This window comes from Amblyraja radiata, chromosome 27, assembly GCF_010909765.2.
Source record: "Amblyraja radiata isolate CabotCenter1 chromosome 27, sAmbRad1.1.pri, whole genome shotgun sequence".
Classification (NCBI taxonomy): domain Eukaryota; kingdom Metazoa; phylum Chordata; class Chondrichthyes; order Rajiformes; family Rajidae; genus Amblyraja; species Amblyraja radiata.
This window is the reverse complement of record NC_045982.1, coordinates 32,918,051-32,941,504: the sequence shown is the minus strand read 5'-3', so window position 1 is coordinate 32,941,504 and position 23,454 is coordinate 32,918,051.

The following is a 23,454-nucleotide window of genomic DNA, read 5'->3' as shown; positions in this document are numbered from 1 at the left end:
TCATATCCCTAGTTTCCCTTTCCCCCGACTCTCAGTCTGAAGAAGGGTCTCGACCCAAAACATCACCTATTCCTTTTCTCCAGAGATGTTGACTGACCCGCTGAGTTTCTCCAGCATTTTGTGTCCACCTTGTTTTAAGTTCCTGGTGTTTCATGTGTATTTGTATGCAGAGTGTGGAAAAGGATTGTGTTGGATTTTTGGAAATCGCCACAGGAATCGACATGCCTGACTGTTAATACCAATTCAAGTCATAATACTGAGATTCCTTCTTCAATATTTCAGAGCATATCCAACTCCTGACTGAAATAGTGTATCAAATAAAGCAGAACATTTCAAACACTCCTTGCCAGTATAGTTTCCAACTCTCCCAAAGGCAATGACCAAACTGGTTTCTCTTCATTAGTGAGCTGATGCATATCATCAAATACGATGTTATTTATTTTTAAAAGGAGAGGCTTCCTGCAGAGTGGATAACTACTGATCTAAGAGATGAATGGAAAGTAAATCATTGCAAGCAGTCAGAAACAGAGCAGAGCAGTGGGCAATCAGCGGATATCTTATCTACAAAACAGTGAAGGGCAAATCTATCTTCTTCTTATCGAGTCCACACACAGGATTAGAAGTTGTTCAGCCAGAGCTGAACACACCTCTCGGCATCTGCATACAATGGTGTCTGTCTTGTCGCTTCTTGTGCTTCTTGTGCGTGGTGGTGGAAAGATTGGAGGAAACAGGGCCGCGACGTGAACGCTCTTTCCTTGACCCCGGCAAATCTATAAATCTATTGAAAAGACTGACAGTGATTCTGTTCCTCTATCTCTCATCTCTAAACTGGTATCAAGATCTGTTCAGTTACAGTGACACAGTGGCACAGCAGTAGAGTTGCAGCCTTACAGCGCCAGTTATCCAGGTTCCATACTGACTACAATAGACAATAGACAGCAGGTGCAGGAGTAGGCCATTTAGCCCTTCGAGCCATCACCGCCATTCAATGCGATCATGGCTGATCATCCCCAATCAGTACCCCATTCCTGCCTTCTCCCCATATCCCCTGACTCCGTTATTTTTAAGAGCCCTACCTAGCTCTCTCTTGACAGCATCCAGAGAACCTGCCTCCACTGCCTGAGGCAGAGAATTCCACAGACTCACCACTCTCTGTGGGTGTTGTTTGCATGGAATTTGCACCTTCTCCCTGTGACAATGTGGGTTTTCTCCAGGTGCACCGGCTTCATCCCACATTCCAAAGATGTGCAGGTTTGTAGGTTAATTGGCTTCTGTAAATTGTCCCTGGGGCGTAGGATAGGACTAGTGCAGGGGAAATTCCTGATCGGTGTGAAGGGCCTGTTTCCACATGGTCTACCTGAACGTTAATATATAAATAAATGTAATAATCTATTTGTAATATCATTTATAAACTCGAAATAAAATTCAAACTTCAAAGAGTGTAACTGATTTGAGAGAAAATACAAAAATTCTTCAACAATGGCTAATATGAAATATCTCCAACTACTTGCTGCTAGAATGTTTTTTGTAGGTTGGTGGTTTTTAGTTTAGTTTAGATATGCAGTGCAAAAACAGGCCCTTCGTCCCATTCAGTCCGTGCCAACCAGCGATCCCCGCACATTAAATACTATCCGACACACCAGGGACAATTTATAATTTTACCAAGCCAATTCCACCTACAAACCTGCACGTCTTTGCAGTGCAGAAGGAAACCGGAGATCCCGGGGAAACCCACGCAGGTCACGGGGAGAACATACAAACTCCGTACAGACAGCATCCGTAATTAGGATCAAACCCGGGTCTCTGGCACTGTAATGCAACAACTGTACCGCTGCACCACCGTGCCGCCTATTGGTTAACAGGTTATGATAAATGATTTCTTCTGTATTGGGATGATAATAATGTAATTATTGCTCCTAAAGCTTACCCCCCTTGGTCTAGTTCAGTAAAACACTGAGTCAAGCACTGGACCACTTAACGGTGCGGGTTTATTTGCACCCACTGCACCGGCCGGATCAAAAGAAGGATTAGGCATTTCCTTGATGGGGACCTGCCTTCGGGTTACTTGTTTTGTGTTTATACTTTCTGCCATATCGAGATCTAGCTCGGTTTCTTCAATTATTGTCTCCCTACCAGATATATCTTCCTCTTCCCTCGGGGGTTCACCTTCTAAATGACCCCCTTTCTTCTCTCGCTCCTCGTCCAACTCGCAAGAATACTCTGGTTTCTGTACCCTTCCTCGACCTCCTTTGTCCCTAACTACTTGAGTTTTCTTTCTCGTTTGGCTTCTGGTACCGTGAGCTCTCGGAATATCTATTATTAATGGAGCGGTCGGGGTTAAGGAATCCTGCGCTGCAGAATCTGATTGTCTATTCCGTTCACAAGCTATACAATGCGTATCTGAAGTGCGGGGAACGCAAGAGGAATAAGGTGATGGCCTCGGATTTCTAGTTTTAACACTTTCCCAATTTTCTAAGTACTCATCATCGTCCCCCTCAAAACTAACGCCAACCGTCAGGTCCTCAAGCTCGAGACCTACTGATGCCAGTTTCCCTTTGGAAGATTTCTGCTTCCCTGCTCTTTCATACACCCATGCTCCTTTCTCAGGATGCCTGGAGGTCGGTACACTTCAGTATCCTCCAATTCTATTCCACGCTTCAGAGTTGCTTCCTTCCAACTTGCCAATCTCGCAGACTCTCTACGCCCTCCATTCCTCATAATAATGTTTCCACATTACAATTAATTGCCTCCTCACTATTGCTACATTGCCAGATAATTTGCTCAATGTACTTCACTCCCTTCAATGTCCCAACGCCTCCCTCGGGCCATAATTCATCCCCTAGTTCTTTATTTAATGCCCCAGAAAAGTTTCTCAATCGTTCAACTCTTTGTGGAAATTTGCTGCATATTAATTGCAATGCACTCGGAATCGGCAGTCAGATCTCATTCCATGTGATTCCCCTTGTTTCTAGAAATGGTACCAACTCCTAAGCCACTCACACCTTCTTAACAAGTCACACCTCCCTCACAATCTCCGAGGCTATCAAGCTCGCTCCCGAACAATGGCGAAAAGTTCCGGAGTGCGTCAGCAGTCTCGCACTTCTCGCACACAATTGCACTATCAATCCTTTCAATCTAGTATCCAAATTCTTCTATCGTATCCCACAAATCCACACAAGTTCAACTCCTATAATTTTAACAATCCTCAATCATCCAAAGGTTGAGGTGCTCCAGGGAACAATCAAACACAGTCAAACACAATCAGACACGTTCCCGCAGCCCGTTTCCTATACCCAGAGCAACCTTAATTCAATCACATGTAAACGAGCTCCAAACACGTGAGCGAAATCGTACACAGACAAGAAATTATTCCACTTATTATTATCATACAAAACCACACTCCTATATAAACTACAAGCATTCGTTTAATATCGCATTCATTACAGTTCCAAAAGCAAATCACAGTATATTTTACTTCGGAGTCACGTGAGTGACTACGTGAAGACCCAGCCAGCACACATGCGCGACATATCGTCTCACGCAGTACACCAGCGACGGGCGGGGGAAGAGCTCGCCTGCGGCAAAATTGAAAAAACAGACATGTAAAAATTCCTATTCTAAGGTCGTATTTATTGCCCTTGTTGTGCTTTGTGTTGTAGCACTATGGACAAGGGGAAGAAAAATGGGTCGCGTCTCGTATGGCTGCGGGGGACCGTGAAAGTTCCGAAAGCCGGGGGTGACCAGCGGCACCTGGACTGCAGTCTCTGCGGTCCACAGTCACCAACGTCAACCCTGCACAGCTGAGAGAAACAGCGCAGCGGGCCGGAGGCAAAGCCCAGCAGAAGTCGGTCTGGCCGATAGACTCGGACGAGTCCAGCCAGGAGGACGCGCTGCCCGAGAGCAGTGGAGGTGCCGCCTGTCCCGCATGGAGCGGTTGATGGAGCAAATGCTCCAACATGAATTGCTCCGGGAGATGGAGCAAGTTCACTATGGGAGTCTGCACTCCCATAACAGCACCTTATCCAGGGCTGTCCAATGCATCTCCCCCGACAGAGGGGAGCATTGCGGGCCAGGGCTGGGCTGGTCCTGAAGAAGGGGACATGGCTGAAGAAAACGGCAGTGTGCTGGGGGTGCAGTATCCTAAGGAGCTACTGGGAGTGGTCACCAAATTTGCGGACCACCGCAATCAGGAGTACCATTGCAGACCAAGCTGGCGGCCAGCATCGACTACCTGTCCTTCCATCCTCTGCAGGAACAGATAGTTAATGAAACTACGGAGAAGTATATGCCTCCTGCGAACTTTATGTTGTTAAATGTGCGTGCAGTAAACAGTGCGATCTGGGGGTACATTGGGACTGGCATAAGAACCCAGGAAGTCAAACTACAGAAGTTTCTAAAACTTCTGACACCGGGCATAACATCGTTTGCTCATTCAGTCGATGGTACTGAGATGACAGACACTCAACAGGACACACTGGCATTGCTCCATAATACCCAGTATGATAAAACCTGCACTAAACCCCAAATTTGCAGGGTTGTGCGAAACAACTGCAACACAACCGCAGATACTGCTGTTTGCGGAGGGAAACTTGTTCAAACAAGTAAAAGAGCTCGATGAAGAGTCTAAAGCTGTCAGGCTCATGAGGGCGTCATCAGCAACGGGCAAGACCACACACCTCAGACGGCAGCACCCCTATGCATCCACCAGCAGGCATCAACACCAGGACGCTGGTGAAAGCATGAGGGCCACGCAGCAACCACAAAGGTCCTTTTTAGGCCAAGGCCCAGAGCGACCCTCATGGAAAATGTGCCAACCCCGCACTCCGGCGCCTCATCCGCAGAAGAGGCAGAAGCTGAAGAAGTGAACGTACCACCGGCAACCATGGAGGTAGGTGGGTCTGGTTCCTTCCAGAACATAAAAGGTGTAGGACCAGTACTAACCTTTTATGGGGAAGGTTACACTTGTTTTGGGGAAGCATGGAGGTTTATTACCACTGATAAATAGATACTACAGAGTATTCAGAGATACGAAATTGAGTTCATCCAAAAGATATGCCACCAGTTCAACATGTGCCTAACCGAAAGTTGTATTCTCACAACAGGAGAAATTGGAAGGACAGGCAGAACTGGAAGGGTTATATACCAAAGGTATAATAGAGAGGTCGGCACATGACTCTCTAGAATTTGTATCCAATATATTTACGAAAACCAAAAAAGATGGTGGATGACGCATCATCATTGACTTAACAAAACTGAATACTTATGTAAAGTATACTCATTTCAAAATGGAAACATTTGTTACTGCCAAACAATTAGTTTCAGAGGGAAACTTCATGGCATGCATTGATCTAAAAAATGCATACTATTAAGTACCCATACATAGGGATCATTGTCGATTCCTAAATTTTAACTGGATGGGGCAAATATGGCAGTATATAGCGTTGCCTAATGGATTAACTTCAACCCCAAGACTGTTCACCAAGATATTAAAACCGGCCTTGGCAATACTTAGGAAATATTACTTAGGAAATGGCATATCTTGATGATATATTGATTGTGGGGAAAACCCTGGAACTAGCTAAATCAGCAGTTTTAGCTACCAAACATTTGCTTGAAACACTGGGGTTCATCATCCATCCAGATAAATCTAAGTTGACGCCATCCACAACTATGGACTATTTGGGATTCACAATTAACACTATCCACATGTCTGTAACATTGCCAAAGAGTAAAACAGCAGACTTGGTGGAAGCCTGCAACAAATTGATTGTTACAAATAAACCATCTATTCGACAGGTGGCAAGAGTAATTGGGAAACTAGTAGCAGCATTTCCAGCTACTCAGTTTGGACCTTTGCATTATCAAAGTTTAAAAAGGACAAAGGTGCAAGCGCTAAAACACCATGCAGGTAATTTTGATCGACCTATGCAGTTACCAACCAAAGCAATTTCGTAGTTACAATGGTGGAAGGGAAATATTTGGCATAGTTCCAGCCCCATCATTATTAGTAACCTATCATTCACATTACAAACGGAGGTCAGCGCTCATGTCTGGGGAGCTACTAACACTATATCCAGTACTGGTGGTAGATGGAACATCAGGAATCATCATTACTAAAAACACTGGGTATAAATTACTTAGAGATGTTGGGTGCGTTTCGTGGGCTAAAAGCCTACTGTTCACAATGCACCATCTGCATGTTCGCCTACAAATTGATAATACCACAGTGGTGGCATATATTACTCATATGGGTGGAATGAAATCAATATCATGTGTCAATCTGGCTAATACAATCTGGCAATGGTGTGTTAACATACATATTTGGCTATCAGCAGCTTATCTACCAGCTCAATACAGTGGCAGACACCAGGTAACGAACATTTAATGACAGCACCGAATGGATGTTGGACCACAAAATATTTGCTGATATTACTATACGATATGGTACACCAGATATCGATCTATTTGCATCTAGACTCAATCACCAGTTACCAACATATGTCGCTTGGGAACCAGACCTGGGGCAGCAGCGATGGACGCTTTCTCGCTGAATTGGGGAAAATTGTTTTCTTTGCTTTGTCCCCCTCCTGCCTCATCAGTCGGGTCCTACGCAAAATACATATGGACTCAGCATCAGGTATCTTGGTAGTACCCGATGGTACTTGACATGGTCTCTGAACCATATATGTCCATCATGCTGGATCTGGGCTGATGGAGAGGACCATGAACATGATCACGGCGGCCTATCGAGAGTCAACATAAAAGCAGTACCTCTCCAGCATAAGAAAATGGGAATTGTATTGCTCAAGGGATAGTGTAGCGTATAATACAGTTACAGTCACCAATGTCCTGGAATTCCTGTCCAGCCTTCATTTTGATGAAGGACTGAGCTGCAGCGCTATTAATTGCGCTAGAAGTGACCTGTCAGCTTACTGGTGGCAGGCAGCTCTCCATGGGATCCTACCCTCTAGTTGCCAAACTTATGAGGGTTATTTACAACACTAACCCTCCTAGAGCGAGGTACTCCCACATCTGGGATGTCAGTGTTGTACTAACATTGCTAAGGGGTTGGTCACCAGCAATGTCCCTGTCCCTGGAAAAGCTCACATTAAAAACAGTATGCTAATAGCACTGGTCTCAGCTCAAAGGGTCCAGTCTCCACATAAACTGAGACTGGACAATATGATGGTATCAACAGACAAGATAAACTTTCGCATCTTGGAGCTGGTTAAACAAAATAGACCAGGAACATCAGGACAGAATTGGAATTCCAGGCATACCCATCTGACACCCGACTGTGTGTAATGACACACCTTCTGCTATACCTTAACACTACTAAAACCTTAAGAGGTAGTGAGTGAATTGGTGCTATGGGTCAGCTATAAACAGCCTCATGGCCGGGTATCAGCACAGACCATCTCCAAATGGCTCAGCCAGATTTTGGAAGCTGCTGGGGTGGATACTGACATTTTAAAATCTCATTCCACAAGGGCGGCAGCAACATCGGCAGCTAGAGACATGGAAGTGCCTATGGACCATATCCTGGCAACAGCAGAATGGTCTAGAGAGAAGACCTTCCAACTCTTTTATAATAAGCCAATAACCAAACCTGCGGTGTTGCAGAATCAATTTTGAATTCTGTAATATATTTAGCCCAAGGGAGCATTATTTTTTGTTAAAATTAATTGTTATTGTTTGAATTTAGATTCATGTCTGAATACGATAACATACTTCCTCCCTTGGATGACTTCGGCAGTGAGTGAAGCATGGACTGGTTCCATGGCATGAAATCACAGATCTTTAAAATCTTCACGTAGTCACTCACGTGACTCCGAAGTAAAATAGTAAGATTAAACGAGAACTTACTAGTTTGAAGTTTGATCTTTATTTTATGAGGAGTTACGTCGAGGGATTACGTGCCCTCCACGCCCACCCTCTATTACAAAGGTCAACTGGTATCTTAGTTCTTATTATCTTACTATGTTTATTTCACTTACTGTTGTCTGTAATTTTACACCGCTGCTTTGAAGAATGTCGCGCATGCGTGCTGGCGGGGTCTTCACGTAATCCCTCGAAGTAACTCCTTCCAACCTGCTTGGCACAGGGTGTCGGCGCGTAATCTCTTCACGCTGACAGTCGATGCAGATTTTTAGAGCGCCTTTCCAATCGGCACCCCAGCAACAACGCAGTACTTTGCCTCTTAGTACTGTTTAAACCCAATATCCAGCCAATCGGATATCCAATTCTGGGCAGGGCCTCAAACCACTAAGTTATTCTTGATGTCAGGCCAACTCAATGGTACCTAATGGTTGGTCTTAACAGCAGCTGTTGACTAAGTTTCAGTTTTACAGGCCTCGAACACAACGCTGAGAAAGGGGGCCTCGAACCCCTAAAGGCAAGGATGCCCAAAGTACTTGCTAGACGACCTGTTCTCAGATCTCGTTGGGACCACCACCCAAGTTCGCGATTGATCGATCCGCTCCGACTAGCAAAGTGGGGGAAACCGATGTGAAAACCGTACCATGGCGCCGATTTCTCCCCTCGCGATCTGGAACAGCTCAACACTCTCGATTGCAAACTTGTGTCGCGAGGTCCGTTGAGATCCCGGATGAGCCCCCAATGTAATTATGCTCCTAAAACTTACCCCCCTTAGTCTAGTTCAGTAAAAACACTGAGTAAAGCACTGGACCACAACATTTTATTTTTTGAACGAACACGAATCCCCTATACGATACCTAAACCACCACAGGTTTGATCCTTGTCTCTGCCTGTCCAAGCCCTTCAGCCTCATGCAAGCAGACACTTCCAAAAGGTCACGCAGTCCCTAGTGCCCTTCCAGAAGATCGACAATGGACCTCGTGGGGGCTACCTTTTATAGGTCTTCAAACCCTGCAGGGTCGAACAACTTAGGAGTGGCGCCCCTTACAAGCCAATCACACATATTGATTACATTAAAGTATTAATGACAGTTCCCCAACCCAATTACAAAGTCCCAATACAATATTTCTACAGAAGCTTCTGGAAGGAAGTCAATTAATCAAATAACGCAACATTCTCCCGGGTAATGGAAACAATTCAAACAAGGCTTCACACTTCAGCCAATCTTCAAACAGCAGTAAATACACTTTGCAACATTATTGACAGTATTTACAATTCCTTTGCAGCTGTCCAATCAAAGCAATACTTTCAGAACACCTTGGAGTTTCTCTGCAGAGTCCTCATACATTTTAACAATAGCAGAGCACAGCTGGATCTTTCTCCATCATGCATATCAATCTAGGACTAGCAGGCGCCATTCACAGCCTGTAATTTTCCACAGACAAAAGTTAAGCAAGTCTTAGAAACATAGAAACATAGAAATTAGGTGCAGGAGTAGGCCATTCGGCCCTTCGAGCCTGCACCGCCATTCAATATGATCATGGCTGATCATCCAACTCAGTATCCCGTACCTGCCTTCTCTCCATACCCTCTGATCCCCTTAGCCACAAGGGCCACATCTAACTCCCTCTTAAATATAGCCAATGAACTGGCCTCGACTACCCTCTGTGGCAGGGAGTTCCAGAGATTCACCACTCTCTGTGTGAAAAAAGTTACGCAGGGATCCTCCATTTTATAGTGTCTTTAATTTGGTCAACATTAACAAGAATATTAGTATGGTATTAATGATTAAGTGAGAATAGTTCACAGAAAAATAAGTTTGTGAAAAGGATTGATGGAAGTGTTTGGACTCAATGTCCAAATGGCCTCCTTTTCTGGCAAAGGAAATATAATTTAAAGAGATATCTTTCACTATAAAACTCACCTTGGTCTTGATCCAAAATAGATGCAGGTCCCTCTACCTGATGTGAATAGCCGAACATAAGCTGAGAGTTCTCGTAGACAAAATTATTTGTGGATGCTGCCCAGATCATGACGCAAAGCGACCTCCCTTCCATTGACTCCATCTACACTTCACACTCCCGCAGCAAGGCCAGCAGCATAATCAAGGACCAGCCTTCTCCCCGGACACTCCCTCTTCTCCCCTCCACTGGACAAGAGGTACAAAAGTGTGAAATTGCACACCTCCAGATTCAGGGACAGTTTCTTCCAAGCTGTTATCAGGAAACTGAACCATCCTATCACCAACTGGAGAGCAATCCTGATCTACCATCTACCTCAATGGAGAACCACAGACTATTTTTAATTGGACCACTGCACTTTATCTTGCACTAAATGTTATTCTTTTACCATGTACACTGTGGACAGCTTGACTGGTCTTGTATGGTCTTTCCACTGACTGGACAGCGCACAACAAAAACGCACTGCACCATAATAAACGAAACTAGAAACATTGATTATGAGCAAACTTGTTGATATAGATGATAGGAATTTAAGGATCTTTGTCTCAATTGATCTCATTTAGAATATCTGTCTTTTTAGTGGTTTGGGTGGAAACTTTGGTTCATTAATAAACGGGGATCAATTGTTTCAATTAATAATTTTACATCATCTGTTTGCTCAATTTCTCCTTTGCGTTCCTATGTTTTTTTGAATATCAGGATGAACCTATCTTCCATTAATTGGTAATATATATCTATATCGCTGCTTCACATATTTCACTGATTACTCTCTGCATTCATTTTTTGAGGTCTACTATGCTTCTACATGGAAGAATTTATTTTGTAATTCCAGAGATTAATGAGTTAGGTTCATCACCTCATCTTCACATTTTATAACACAATATGCCGTCTTGTCCACTGACCTACTCCCTGTTCGTTACAATGGAATTGAACAAACAATGCAAGGCTCAGCACTCTTCTCCCATCTTACCTCACAAACCAGCAAATCAATTATCTGAAGAAGGGTCTCGACCCGAAACGTCGCTAATTCCTTGACTCCATAGATGCTGCGTCACCCGCTTAGTTTCTCCAGCTTTTTATGTCTAAATATGTTGGTAGCAAAACCAGGAAGGCACATTATTATCTAAGTGATGTCAAGTTGGGAAAAGGGCAAGTACAACGGGATCTGGTTGTCCTTGTGTTCATCAGTCAATGAAAGTAAGCATGCAGGTACAGCAGGCAGTGAAGGAAAGCGAATGGATGTTGGCCTTCATAACAAGAGAAGTTGAGTATCGGAGCAAAGAGGTCCTTCTGCAGTTGTACAGGACTCCAGTGAGACCACACCTGGAGTATTGTGTGCAGTTTTGGTCTCCAAATTTGAGGAAAAACATTCTTGCTTTTGAGGGAGTGCAGCATAGGTTCACAAGGTTAATTCCCGGGATGGCGGGACTGTCACATGCTGAGAGAATAGAGAGGCTGGGCTTGTATACTCTGGAATTTAGAAGGATGAGAGGAGATCTAATTGAAACATGTAAGATTGTTAAGGGTTTGGACACACTAGAGGCAGGAAACATGTTCCCAATGTTCGGGGAGTCCAGAACCAGTGGCCACAGTTTAAGAATAAGTGATAAGCCATTTAGAACGGAGAAGAGGAAACACTTTTTCACACAGAGAGTTGTGTGTCTGTGGATTCCCTGCCTCAGAGGACGGTGGAGGCCAGTTCTCTGGATACTTTCAAGAGAGAGCTTGATAGGGCTCTTAAAGATAGCGGAGTCAGGGGATATGGGGAGAAGGCAGGAACGGGGCACTGAGTGTGGATGATCATCCATGATCACATTGAATGGCGGTGCTGGCTCGAAGGGCCGAATGGCCTACTTTTGCACCTATTGTCTATTGTCTATTGTTTATTGTCCAGCTGGAAGCTCCCACCTTTCTTCAAGAATGTTTAATCTCTTTGTCCGTTCATCTATTAATCATGTTTCTGATGTAAATTCAGTCTCAGATTTTTCCATTTAGGCCTGGTGCCAAATAGCTGCTTGTTGGTTTCTACAGCCGCTGTCAGAGGGAGAGACGAAAGAAGGAGATGTCAGGCAAGCTGATTCAGTGTGATGCTTGCAGTATGTGGGAGGTCAAGGACACTGCTGGTGCCTCTGGCTGCTACAAATGTGAGAAGTGCATCCAGGTAGAGCTCCTGAAGGACCGTGTTGGGGAACTGGAGAAGCAAGTGGATGACCTCAGGTTCATCCGAGAAACGGAGTCATTCCTCGACAAGTCCTACAGTAAGATTGTTACACCTAAGGTACTGGAAGAGAGAAGGTGGGAGACAGTGAGAAAGGGAGGGAAGCATGGAATGCAAACGTCCCCGGGTGCTGTACCTCTTGTGAACAGGTTCACCCACTTAGAAGCTGTCGGGACAGAAGACGTTTTAACACTGAGCGGCAGACTGGCTTGCGATGCGAATAGGGCTGTTGAGCCAAAACCAAAAAGGCCAAACACCATTGTAGTGGGAGATTCCATTGTGAGAGGTACGGACAGGGGTTTCTGCGGCAACAGACGGGATTCGAGGATGGTGTGCTGCCTTCCTGGTGCCAGGATCCAGGATGTCACGGACAGAGTGCAGAAAATCCTCAAGGGCGAAGGTGAACAGCCGGAAGTGGTTGTGCATGTCGGCACAAACGATGTCGGAAAGAAGGGGATGAATATTCTGCAGCGTGACTTTAGAGAGCTCGGAAAAATGCTGAAAGGCAGGACCTCCAGGGTTGTTATCTCCGGTTTGCTTCCAGTTCCTCGTGCTGGCGAGAGCAGGAACAGGGAGATACGGGACCTGAATGTGTGGCTGAGGAACTGGTGCACGGGGCAGGGATTTAGATTCTTAGATCACTGGGATCTGTTTTGGATTAAGGGGGAACTGTACAAAAGGGACGGATTGCATCTTAACAGGTGGGGGACCAGCATTCTGGCAGGCAGGTTTGCCACTGCTACACGGGTGGTTTTAAACTGAATAAGGGGGGTGGGGTGTCGAATGGGATAGTTGAGGATGGAGTTAAAGGGAAAGGGTTTCTTAAATGTGTGAGCGTAGAGACAAAGGGGTGTAAAATGAGGGTAGAAGCAATAGGTAGCAAGGTGAAAAGTAAAAGTGGCAGGCAGACAAATCCAGGGCAAAAATCAAAAAGGGCCACTTTTCAACATAATTGTATAAGGGGTAAGAGTGTTGTAAAAACAAGCCTGAAGGCTTTGTGTCTCAATGCAAGGAGCATTCGTAATAAGGTGGATGAGTTGAATGTGCAGATAGCTATTAATGACTATGATATAGTTGGGATCACGGAGACATGGCTCCAGGATGACCAAGGCTGGGAGCTGAACATCCAGGGATATTCAATATTCAGGAGGGATAGACAGAAAGGGAAAGGAGGTGGGGTAGCGTTGCTGGTTAGAGAGCAGATTAACGCAATAGAAAGGAAGGACATTAGCTTGGAGGATGTGGAATCGATATGGGTAGAGCTGCGAAACACTAAGGGTCAGAAAACACTAGTGGGAGTTGTGTACAGGCCACCTAACAGTAGTAGTGGAGTTGGGGATGGCATCAAACAGGAAACTAGAAATGCGTGCAACAAAGGTAAAACAGTTATAATGGGTGACTTCAATCTACATATAGATTGGGTGAATCAAATTGGCAAGGGTGCTGAGGAAGAGGATTTCTTGGAATGTATGCAGGATAGTTTTCTAAAGCAACATGTAGAGGAACCAACAAGAGAGCAGGCTATTCTAGATTGGGTATTGAGTAATATGGAAGGATTAGTTAGCAGTCTTGTTGTGCGTGGCCCCTTGGGCAAGAGTGACCATAATATGGTTGAGTTCTTCATTAGGATGGAGAGTGACATTGTTCATTCAGAAACAAGGGTCCTGTACTTAAAGAAAGGTAACTTTGAGGGTATGAGACGTGAATTGGCCAAGATAGACTGGCAATTGATTCTTAATGGGTTGACGGTGGATATGTAATGGAAGGCATTTAAAGACTGCATGGATGAACTACAACAATTGTTCATCCCAGTTTGGCAAAAAAATAAATCAGGGAAGGTAGTGCATCCGTGGATAACAAGGGAAATCAGGGATAGTATCAAAACAAAAGATGAAGCATACAAATTAGCCAGAAAAAGCAGCCTACCAGAGGATTGGGAGAAATTCAGAGTCCAGCAGAGGAGGACAAAGGGCTTAATTAGGAAAGGGAAAATAGATTATGAAAGAAAACTGGCAGGGAACATAAAAACTGACTGCAAAAGCTTTTATAGATATGTGAAGAGAAAAAGATTAGTTAAAACAAATGTAGGTCCCTTGTAGTCAGAAACAGGTGACATGATCATGGGGAACAAGGACATGGCAGACCAATTGAATAACTACTTTGGTTCTGTCTTCACTAAGGAAAACATAAATAATCTGCCGGAAATAACAGGGGACCGGGGGTCAAATGAGATGGAGGAACTGAGTGAAATCCAGGTTAGCCGGGAAGTGGTGTTAGGTAAATTGAATGGATTAAAGGCCGATAAATCCCCAGGGCCAGATAGGCTGCATCCCAGAGTACTTAAGGAAGTAGTCCCAGAAATAGTGGATGCATTAGTAATATTTTTTTTTAACTCTTTAGATTCTGGAGTAGTTCCTGAGGATTGGAGGGTAGCTAATGTAACCCCACTTTTTAAAAAAGGACGGAGAGAGAAAACGGGGAATTACAGACCAGTTAGTCTAATGTCGGTAGTGGGGAAACTGCTAGAATCAGTTATTAAAGATGGGATAGCAGCACATTTGGAAAGTGGTGAAATCATTGGACAGAGTCAGCATGGATTTATGAAAGGTAAATCATGTCTGACGAATCTTATAGAATTTTTCGAGGATGTAACTAGTAGAGTGGATAAGGGAGAATCAGTGGATGTGTTATATCTGGACTTTCAGAAGGCTTTCGACAAGGTCCCACATAAGAGATCAGTATATAAACTTAAAGCACACGGAATTGGGGGTTCAGTATTGATGTGGATAGAGAACTGGCTGGCAGACAGGAAGCAAAGAGTAGGAGTAAACGGGTCCTTTTCACAATGGCAGGCAGTGACTAGTGGGGTACCGCAAGGCTCAGTGCTGGGACCCCAGCTATTTACGATATATATTAATGATTTGGACGAGGGAATTGAATGCAACATCTCCAAGTTTGCGGATGACACGAAGCTGGGGGGCAGTGTTAGCTGTGAGGAGGATGCTCGGAGGCTGCAAGGTGACTGGATAGGCTGGGTGAGTGGGCAAATGCATGGCAGATGCAGTATAATGTGGATAAATGTGAGGTTATCCACTTTGGTGGCAAAAACAGAAAAGTAGACTCTTATCTGAATGGTGGACGATTAGGAAAAGTGGAGATGCAACGAGACCTGGGTGTCATGGTACACCAGTCATTAAAAGTAGGCATGCAGGTGCAGCAGGCAGTGAAGAAGGCAAATGGTATGTTAGCATTCATAGCAAAAGGATTTGAGTATAGGAGCAGGGAGGTTCTACTGCAGTTGTACAGGGTCTTGGTGAGACCACTCCTGGAGTATTGCGTACAGTTTTGGTCTCCTAATCTGAGGAAAAACATTCTTGCCATAGAGGGAGTACAGAGAAGGTTCACCAGACTGATTGCTGGGATGTCAGGACTTTCATATGAAGAAAGATTGGATAGACTCGGTTTGTACTCGCTAGAATTTAGAAGATTGAGGGGGGTTCTTATAGAAACTTCCGAAATTCTTAAGGGGTTGGACAGGCTAGATGCAGGAAGATTGTTCCCGATGTTGGGGAAGTCGAGGACAAGGGGTCACAGTTTAAGGATAAGGGGGAAATCTTTTAGGACCGAGATGAGGAAAACATTTTTCACACAGAGAGTGGTGAATCTCTGGAATTCTCTGCCACAGAAGGTAGTTGAGGCCAGTTCATTGGCTATATTTAAGAGGGAGTTAGATGTGGCCCTTGTGGCTAAAGGGATCAGGGGGTATGGAGAGAAGGCAGGTACGGGATACTGAGTTGGATGATCAGCCATGATCATATTGAATGGCGGTGCAGGCTCGAAGGGCCGAATAGCCTACTCCTGCACCTATTTTCTATGTTTCTATGTTCCTATGAGTGGTTCAGCGCTCAGACTCAAGAGTGAAAGCATCAATCAGTGGGCAAATACAAATGGCGTTTCGACTGAGCTGCAGTACGCTAACGATTCTTGGGAACCCTCAACATGCCCATGGCTTTCCCTCATTATTATGCTTTCAAACTCATTCTGTTGTACGCAGGTGTTCATTTTACCATGACACAGTCAGCTTCTTCTATCCAGTCATCATCTGCATCAACTATCCTGCTGCTTAGTTTAGTTTATAGATGCTGCATGGAAACAGGCCCTTTGGCCCACCGGGTCCACGCTGACCAGCGATCCCCGTACATTAACAGTATCTTATACGAACTAGGGACAATTTTTACACTTATACCAAGCCAAGTAGCCTACAAATTTGTAATGTCTTTGGAGTGTGGGAGAAAGCGAAGATCTCGGAGAAAGCCCACGTGGTCACGGGGAGAACGTACAAACTCCACACAGACAGCACCCGTAGTCAGGATTGAACTCGGGTCTCTGGCGCTGCAAGCGCTGTAAGGCAGCAACTCTACCGCTGCACCACCGCGCTGCCCTTACTTTTGAAATGGTTCAAAAGGAATCGCTTGTGAAGTATCCATTCACATTGATTGAATCTGATTCAGTTACTTTGAAGACATGAGAAGGAAAATTAAATGAGATAGAATGATTGGATTTGTCTGCATGGACTTTAGTTGAGTTTTTTGATGAAGTCCAATATGGCAGATTCATTAGAGCAAAAAAATCCATGCAATCTAATGTAAAGCAGCAATTTACATTCAAGTTTAGTTAGGTGGGGGAGTGTAAAGGACATTTGTAAAAGAGGGTTTGAGTTATTGAAGAACTATATGCAGTGGAGTCCTTACTACACTGAGTTTTATTTTTGCTTTTAGCAATAAATTGAATCTAAATGAAATGTCCATAAAAATTAAGTCTTCCAATTATACCAAAACTAACTGGGCAATTAATGATGAGGAAGAACATTGCAGGCTGCAAGAAGAGATTGATGGATGAGTTTGGGTCAGGTGGGCCAAACAAACAAGCAAATGAAACTCAGTCCAGAAAGGTGAGTAGCAGAAATAGCAAAATAAACAAGGGAAAGCATGTATACGCAGCAGGACAGGCAGCATCTCTGGAGAAAAAGATTGGGTGGAGACCTGAAGAAAGGTCTCGACCTGAAACATCACCCATTCCTTCCCTCCAGTGATGCTGCTTCACCCGCTGAGTTACTCCAGCATTTTGTGTCTAACTATGAATATAAATATTTCCCCAAGTTGTCCTCCTTCATTGCGGGGGTGGGGAGGGGGGGGGGGGGGGGGGGGGGGGGGGGGGGGCGGGGGGGCGGCCTGCAGCGTCACACACACATAAACCATCCTCCTTAATATTATATTAATATTATTCATTGTCTCCTTTTACCCCATCCCCGCCTTTTCATCTGACTCATAGGGGAGAGGGGGGAGAGGGATGGGGAGGGGGAGGGGGGGGAAGGGACAGGGAGAGGGGAGAGAGGGGTGGAGAGGGGTGGAGGAGGATGGAGGGGGGAAGGGGGAGCGGAGGGGGGGGGGGAGAGAGAGGGGGGGAGAGAGAGGGGCAGAGAGAGAGGGAGAGAGAGAGAGAGAGAGAGGTACAGAGAGAGAGGGGGGGGGCAGAGAGAGAGAGGGGCAGAGAGAGAGAGAGAGGAGAGAGAGAGAGAGAGAGAGGGGGGGGGTGCAGAGAGAGAGAGAGAGAGAGAGGGGGGCAGAGAGAGAGAGGGGGGGTAGAGGGAGAAGAGGAGGGAAAAGGGGGGGAAAGGGGGGGGGAGATGGGGGGAAAGAGGTGGGAAAGAGGGGGAGGGAAAGAGGGGGTAAAAGAGGGGGGGGAGAGGGGGGGGAAGAGGGCAGAAAGAGGGGGAGGGAATAGGGGTAGAAGGAAGGGTGGGAATAGGGGGGGGGGGGCAGGGAAGGAGGGGGGGAGAAGGGGGGAAAGAGGGGGTGAAGAGGAGGGGATGACGTCAATAGCAGCACGTGGAACATAGCGAAAAACCGGGGTGGGGGTAGAGAGGTCGGAGGGTGACATCACTCGCAGCGCATGGAACACAGCGCAAGCAGAGCCATTGTGACGTGCCCATCTCATTTATTTTCAAATATTTGTGAACATTTTCGTAAATAACTCAAGAAATAAAGCTCAACATTTTTTTTTACTTCACTGGATAAATCTCTACAGGAATATGTAAAATATTTACCATCAGGGTGTCGTTTTTTTGAGCAGTATGATTATACACATAACCACAAACATCCAATATCAGAGTTTTATAAGTATACTAGACTAAGTGGGACACATTGGGTCCCAGCTTCACATGGGAGGGCTGGTCCTCCAAAGCAATATTCCACCTCTCCACCAATTCCAATATTCCTGGCCAGTGAGGGGGCGGAGGCTTTCTGGTGCACTAGTATGGGTGTTGTGGGTCGATGGGACTGGTTTCCAGAGGGCTAGTATGGACATAGTGGGCCAAATGGATTATTGGACTGGCAGCTCAGTCACTCAGGCTTGGCAGCTCAGTCACTGAGGCCAAGCAACTCAGTCACTGAGGCCAGGCAACTCAGTCACTCAGGCCAGGCTGCTCAGTCACTGAGAATTTAGAATAGAATTTAGAGCCGCTGCGAAAGGGCAGCTGACAACCAGGCAAAAGACCTAGTGAAGACCTGGAGAGACTGCTGACTGGAGGAAATAGACCCCACCAGGGATGGCATGGGCTAGCTCCTCATGCCAGCAGGATCCAACTCTAATCAGTGTTTTCGATCCACCCTTACATTGCTACGGAAGGAATCGACTATGAATAAGACAACTAGCACAGCAATTGACAGAGCAGCAGCACCGGCAGGACATAAAGCTACAAAGCTACATCTGTAGCTGGGAAAAGATAACATCAGAGAAGGGTCTCAAGATCCACCAGGGCAGGAAAAAGTGCCTGAGAGAGCTTGGTGTGGGGCCTCGCATTGACCATTACATTCTAAGAGGTAGGGCAAATCATTCAAGTGAAGCCCAGTGGCAGGTTAACCACCACAGTCCACAGGGTATCAGCACCCCAGGCGAAGCTCAACCAAGTACTGTGCCACCAACGGACACGAGTCCAGAGCCCAACCAGCCACAGTCAGCAGTAGAGAGGAAGATGGAAGGAAAAAAGCCGAATGGAGCAGTCGCTGGCTGTGGCTGAAGAGAAAAGATGCTGTCTGGGCTGTCACGTGACCATCTAGAGGCTAACCATAAGACACATACCCAGGGCTGATCACCCTGCGGTGGACCTGCCTTGACTGACGGTGTCTTGTGATAAAATGCCGAAACACCCAGTGACGTTGAGGTAAACAACTGAAATGTGTCTGATTGATAGCAAAATCACCTAGTGGTCATCCCCAAGAATACCAAATGTCAATTGTAGTGAAAAACCTTGATTGTAACATCCTACCTCAAGTCAAGTCAAGTCAAGTTTATTCGTCACATACACATACGAGATGTGCAGTGAAATGAAAAGTGGCAATGCTCGCGGACTTTGTGCAAAAAGACAAACAAACAAACAACCAAACAAACTATAAACACAATCATAAACACACATATTCTTTTACATAATAAATATTGGAAGGAAAAACGTTCAGTATAGTTAGTCCCTGTGAGAAAGGCATTTACAGTCCGAATGGCCTCTAGGAAGAAACTCCTTCTCAACCTCTCCATTCTCACAGCATAGCAACGGAGGCGTTTGCCTGACCTACAAATCAATCTGCATATATATATATAATTTTATAATATAATTTACATTTTATAATGTGTAATATAAAATATTATGTTCTGAAGTTCAATATTTAACAATGGTGAAGGAGGAAACATTTGAAAAGATACCTGAATGAGCACTTGAAGAATATCTATAGATCAAGAGCTATTTTTAAGGAACTAAGTAGGTCAATTTTGGAATTGCATGGACACAAAGTACCAAATCACCTTCTTCTGACTCAACAACTCACCTTACCCTCAGCTCCAACACACTTCTCACCCAGTTGTCTGATGCTTCAATCATTCAATGTTGTCAAGTGTCCAAAATTTAACCTGGATCATGGGCCATTTCTCCTCTCCCCCTCACACTTTCAATAACCTCCTCAGTCTGGAGTTTAATGTATTACTGTGCTGCTATGTGCTTCTCAACGCCAGCAGCTCATGTAAATGGATAAATCTTCCAAGATATCTGTAATGTTATTTTGTCATTATTTTTTTTAATTTGTCAGATGGAGGGGGAAAAATTGGATTATTGAAGCTCAGCATGACTTATAAAGGTTCCGTGATGAAAGGTCATTGACCTGGAACATTAACTCCATTTCTCTCTCCGCAGGTATTGCCGACCATGCTGTGGGTTCCATCACTTGCTGTTTCTAGTACGGGCTATGAAAGAAGACTCAAAGCTGAGACCAATGCATTTTTTGACACTGGGGGAATCGAGCGTTATGTGCAGTAGTAAGGAAAACAAAGCTGTTATCCTTTGGAATGGCAGAACAGATTTGAAGAACTGCTCACCCTATTCCTCCTCCTAATTCGGATGCTAGTCGCAAAATGTTGGAGTAACTCAGGCAGCATTTCTGGACAAAAGGAGTAGGTGATGTTTTAGACAATAGACAATAGACAATAGACAATAGGTGCAGGAGTAGACCATTTGGCCCTTCGAGCCAGCACTGCAATTCAATGTGATCATGGCTGATCATCCCCAATCAGTACCCCGTTCCTGCCTTCTCCCCATATCCCCTGACTCCGCTATTTTTAAGAGCCCTATCTAGCTCTCTCTTGAAAGCATCCAGAGAACCTGCCTCCACTGCCCTCTGAGGCAGAGAATTCCACAGACTCACCACTCTCTGTGAGAAAAAGTGTTTCCTCGTCTCCGTTCTAAATGGCTTACTCCTTATTCTTAAACTGTGGCCCCTGGTTCTGGACTCCCCCAACATCGGGAACATGCTTCCTGCCTCTGGTGTGTCCAAGCCCTTAACAATCTTATATGTTTCTATGAGATCCCCTCTCATTCTTCTAAACTCCAGAGTGTACAAGCCCAGCTGCTCCATTCACTCAGCATATGACAGTCCCGCCATCCCGGGAATTAACCTTGTAAACCTACGTTTTGGGTCGAGGCCCTTCTTCAGGCTTCAGAATTCTGATGTCCTTATATCCGAGTGATTTCCTTGGTCTGTCAAATTAAGTAACTTTTTTTTCTTTGCTCTAATTGCACAGCCACAATTGACTGGTGCACATTAAATAATAGTTTGTGGTCTCCCATTATAGGAAGGGTATGAAGGCTATGGAGAGGGTGCACAAGAGATCTTGACCTAAAACGTCACTCATTCCTTCTCTCTAGAGATGCTGCCTGTCCTGCTGAATTACTCCAGCATCCTGTGTCTACCTTTACCAGAATACTGCCGGGATTAAGCGGTATTAGTTACATGAAGTGGTTGGGCAAACTTGGAATGTTTTCTCTGTAGTGCCGGAAGTTGAGGGGAGACCTGATACAAGTATTCTCATACAGGAGCTTCAATCACCCCGACGCGGGAGCTTAGATCGCCAAACCACGTGCATTTTGATCGTCGGCTGCGGGAGCTTCAATCACCTCGACTGCAGGTGATTCAACTGCACCGACCGCAGTAGCCGCAGAAGCAGCCCGCACACTGCTCACTCCCTGCACGCTGCTCTCTGCCAGCACGCTGCTCTCTGCCAGCACAGCTTGTGGATTCAATCAGCACGACTCACGGACTCAACCCCGCCTCCGGGAATTTATTCTTCTCGCCCCGGTGATTGACAGCGGGTGCCGGAAGGGGCGTTACCTTCATGGTCACAGACAGGCGAGAAAACCAATCTGCTGACCTCATGATTTTTTAAACCTTCATAACTTTTGTAATATTCCACCGATCAGTACAAAACGTGGTGCGCTTGGAGCAGAGGAGAACGGTGAGCAAGATGGCAAAAAAAAAAAATCCAAGCGATATAGGGTACCGTTTTTGCACAAATTTAAAAACAGCACAAACAAAGAGGACAAGATGAGAGTTTTAGTAATTGATTTTAACAATAGATAGATTATAAATAACTGGGGTCCCAGCACCGAGCCTTGCAGCACCCCACGAGTCACTGCCTGCTATTCTGAAAAGGACCCGTTAATTCCTACTCTGTGCTTCCTGTCTGCCAACCAGTTCTCTATCCATGTCAACACCCTACCCCCCAATACCATGTGCTATAATTTTGTACACTAATCTCCTGTACGGGACCCTGTCAAAGGCTTTTTGAAAGTCCAGATACACCATATCCACTGGCTCTCCCTTATCCATTCTACTTGTTACATCCTCAAAAAATTCCAGAAGATTAGTCAAGCATGATTTCCCCTTCATAAATCTATGCTGACTTTGACCGATCCTGTCACTGCTTTCCAAATGCGCTGCTATAACATCCTTAATAATCGACTCCAGCATCTTCACCCGCACTACCGATGTCAGGCTAACTGGTTGATAATGCTGTTAATCCTCCCTCCTTTCTTAAAAAGTGGGGTTACAATAGCTACCCTCCAGTCCACAGGAACTAATCCAGAGTCTATAGAACATTGGAAAATGATCACCAATGCATCCACGATTTCTAGAGCCATCTCCTTGAGTATTCTGGGATGCAAACCTTCAGACTCTAGGGATTTATCTGCCTTCAGTCCCAACAGTTTATGTAACACCATGTCCTGACTTGTGTGCCTCATGTTCTTGACCTAATGTTCAACACAAACATGGTGGGCTGAAGTGACTGTCCCTGTGCTGAAGCTTTCTACAGTTTTTTTCTTTGTAGGCCAGATCTCTAATGGGCCTGTCCCACTTTGGAGATTTTTCAGGTGACAGCTGGCGACTGTCAAGTTATGGAGGCAGGGGACAGGGCAAGCGGGGGAGTGCTGTCTGAGTGAAACTCACACGGTGCAAAGCCAAGACGATTCAGACACACACCACGAAGAACAGGAAGTTTGGCGCTGTAATTAAGACGGTGAAAGCACAGTGTACCGGAAGGGTCACGTAAGTCCTTTAAAAGAGGGGGGGGGGGGGGGGAGAAGGGGGGAGAAGGCGTGGAGACAACTTTTAAGAATCCAGAGATACACGGCTGTGAAGCTCGGCGGCCATTATCATTACCCTTGGTTCTGAAAACTACTGCTTACGTGTTTTGTTCCCAATGAGCCGATGAAATTCACTGGTCAGCACCGGCTACAACCAACGAGAACCTACGACAACCTTCTACCTTCAGTAGAATTCTTGCTACTCTCAAAAGGCGGCTTCATTCTGGTCGCCACTAATTTGTCAACACGTTGAAAAATTTGCGGTGACCATAATGAGGCCGCGACCAGTTCCCAGAATGTGGGAACTCCTCACGACCATGAAGGCGACTCCCCGGCAACCACCAGCTAACATGTGGCGACCATGTGGTGACCGCATAGTATCTTGCAGTCGCCTAAAAAGTCACCTAAGTGGGATAAGCCCACTATGTCTAAAG